Source organism: Protopterus annectens, chromosome 9.part0, assembly GCF_019279795.1.
Source record: "Protopterus annectens isolate FY-2018-M chromosome 9.part0, PAN1.0, whole genome shotgun sequence".
Taxonomy (NCBI): domain Eukaryota; kingdom Metazoa; phylum Chordata; order Ceratodontiformes; family Protopteridae; genus Protopterus; species Protopterus annectens.
In genome coordinates, this window is record NC_056743.1 from 1,874,556,899 (window position 1) to 1,874,560,601 (window position 3,703).

Here is a 3,703-nt window from a genome sequence, read left to right on the forward strand (position 1 = left end):
ACTATTATTATAGATAGTACCCCACCAGCCTAGAACCCACATCCCCCGGAGTCTTTTGGAAGTTTTTTTATCTATTACTTCTAGCATGTCGAGGGATCAGTTGCTAGTGTCCTCTCCTGCTCAACTGGTGAACTTGGGAATATTGAGGCAATGTTACAATTGCCTCATGTACACAGACAATCCTCTCCTTCTCCCACAAAACACAAATACATGCGAGATGCAACTATACAGCCAAACTGGAGGCTGAGCTCTCTCAACATAGGACTGGCAAGACCAGACAGGAGGAGAAGGTAACCACACACACTACATACCCAGTCACACATAGTACCATCACAACTTCAAATCATACACATAATCACACAAAGACATACTCGGAGGCTCTGACCAAAAATCTACCAAAACAGCAGAGGCCTCCAAAGCAGACACCCAAACAACTACCACCTCAGGACCCAACACATGCAACACATAGACCACACAGTCAGAGTGTCAAACAGTCACAGCCCTTAAGGCCAAACACAATGCCAGACACACTAGTCATTGGTGACTCCATAGTCAGGAACACTGACATCCCGCTCACCAGACTGAGTAAGGAGAAGGTCACAGTAAGCTGCCTGTCGGGCGCTAGAATCCACCACATAACACAAGCACTCAGGTCTCTCAACAGCAGGTACAAGTACGACTCAGTCATTGTCCATGCTGGAGTCAACAACCTGAGATGTACCTCCTTGGACTACATGAAAAGAGACATTGAGGAGCTCTCTGATTATGTAGCCCAGGCAGGTATGACCCTGACCTTGAGCAGTATCCTACCTTCACCTAGAATGATGCCACAATACAGTGATAAGATGATCAGCTTTAATAATTGGCTTAAATTTTGGTGTCATTCAAAGGGGATCCAATGTCTGTCTGCCTGGGATGACATGCTGGACAAGCCACGCTGCTTCACAAGGGACGGCTTGCACCTGTCACCCCTGGGCTTCGGGATATTGGCAAAGGCTCTTGCCACCCCCATAGTGCCTTTTTTAGGCAAGGCTCAAATTCTAAACCTACCACCCTAGAACACAAAAAAGGAAAAACCTAAGGGTAATGCTGCTCAATGCCAGAAGTCTCAATCTCAAGATGCACACACTCGAGGCCCTTCTCAGTATGGAGAACATCAATGTCTGTGCTGTGACAGAAACCTGGTTCAAGGCTCCTGAGAGCACCCCAGCACTATCAGGTTTCACCTCATATCATGCGTTCCAGCCCCAAAATCCGGACAACACCAAGAAAGGAGGGGGGGGGGGTGTCCATATTCATAAAGGACACACACACCTCAAGGTTGGTGGCAATGCACGATGCATCGGAGACCATCCAGGTGCAATTAACCATAGGCAAGACTGCTCTGCAATTTGTAGCATGTTACAGGCCACCCTCTCAAGCTCGGGAACCTCACATGGCCTTCCTGAAAACACTGGAGGGGATAAATGTATCTCCAAACACCATCATACTAGGTGATTTCAACTACCCTAATATAGACTGGGAACACTACTCAAGCCCAAACACTCTAGCCCAAAGGTTCCTGGAGTTCATAAATTCAAATGCCATGGAACAACTAGTCACCATCCCCACAAGAGGAGAAAACATACTTGATCTCATCATCACGAACATGGGATCACAATGTTCAACACCGGAAGTATACCCCTCACTGGTGAGATCAGATCATAAACTAATCTCACTGGAGGTCCTCATCCGCCCCACCTGAAATAAAAAAGACCACAGTGAAAAACTTCTCAAAAGCCGACTTCACACTTCTAAAAACTAGTGTGGTCTCCTTTAAGGCCCCTGGGCCAGTGGTAAACATTACTCAAACCGCTGAATCACTTACAAATGCCTTCTACCAGCACCTACAGGACTGCATGGATCAGGCAATCCCAAACAAAACTAAGACTCTTTGTACCAAAGGCAAGCGTCCAGTCTGGTGGACCCCAGCCATAAACAAGCTCTACAACAAAAGGAGAAAGCTACTACAAGATAGAGCAAAATCCTTGAAAGGTAAGACACCTTTGATCATTATAAGTAAAAAACTAAGAGCTCTCATAAAATCATCCAAGGCAAATTTTGAGAGAAAATGCCAAGGACTCAAAAGACAATCATAAGGCCTTCTTTAGCTATGTTAGAAACCTAGGAGGAAACTCCCAGATATGCTCAGAATTAGTTCAAAATGATGTGAAGATTACTGAACCTACACACATTGCCAACATACTGGCTGACAGGTTCAGTGCAAACTTCTCCCAAAGGAGAGATATCTACACCAGAGGATTGTAGCCCCAAACATCTCCAACGCCCAAGTGAGAACTGCTCTCTCCAAGGCAAAAAACACAGCATCCATGGGACCGGATGGTGTCCCCGGCTGTGTGCTCCACGAACTCAATGAGGAATTAAACCCGCAGTTAGGACAGCTGTTTAATCTTAGCCTCACCTCAGGATCGTGCCAAGGAGTGGCGCCTGGCGACTGTGGTCCCACTTCACAAGGGCGGTGCCTCCACCGACCCTGGAAATTACCATCCCATTAGCTTGACAAGCCTTATCTGCAAAGCCATGGAGAGGATCATAATGGAACTCATAAATAAAGACATAGGGAACTTGCACACCTTGGATCCAACCCAGTTTGGCTTTGTCAAAGGCAGATCATGCCTTTTAAACTTGGTTGACTTTTTCGAAACAGTCACCAAGGCCATTGATGAGGGCAAGGCAGTCCATACAGCCTACCTCAACCTGGCAAAGGCTTTCGACACAATACCCCACTCAGGTATCATCAAAAAACTCATCAGCTTGAATGTAAACCCATACATCACAAGATGGGTTGCAAACTGGCTAAGTGACAGAACCCACAGGGTCAGAGTTGCTGGCGCCATGTCAGACTCAAAGCCTGTCACAAGTGGTGTCCCACAGGGCTCAGTCCTGGGACCACTCTTGTTTGGCATCTACTTTTCTGAAGTACAAGCAAACACAAGAGGGTTATGGCTGACAAAGTTTGCAGATGACTGCAAACTGGGCGCCATAGTTGAAAACACATCTGACACAGATATCCTTCAGAAGGGCCTCACAGAAATGGATAACTGGTGCCAGAGCCATGGCCTAAAGTTAAACACCAAGAAATGCATAGTCATACCCTTCGGGAAAAACAAGGTTACCCCTAGCTACCATACGGGTGGCAATCCACTGAGCACAGAAGAAGTCATCAGGGATCTGGGGACCCAGGTTGACAGTAACCTTTCGTTTGACACTCATGTTGCCAAAGTAGTTAGGAAAACCTTCTACATTGCCCACCTGATCATGAAGGGATTCACATCTAGATCTAGGGAGGTCATCGTCCCCCTGTACTCATCACTCATTAAACCTATGATTGAGTACAATGCCCCATTCGAAATGTATCTGACCCGACACCTGCAGCAGCTGGAAAGGCCCCAAAAGTTCCTCACCAAAAGGATAAAGGGTCTCAAAAATATGTCTTATGCTGCCCGACTGAAAGAACTCCAGCTCTATTCAGTCGCATACAGCTGCTCAGAGGTGACCTGTGCCTGACATATAAGGCCATGTCAAACCCAGATTTGATGAATATGCTTCACCTCAAAAAATCTAGATCCCTCAGAACCACAAGGGCGGAGACTTAAACCTTGACACGGTTATTAATAAAAACCCGTTTCTTTGGAAAAAAGGG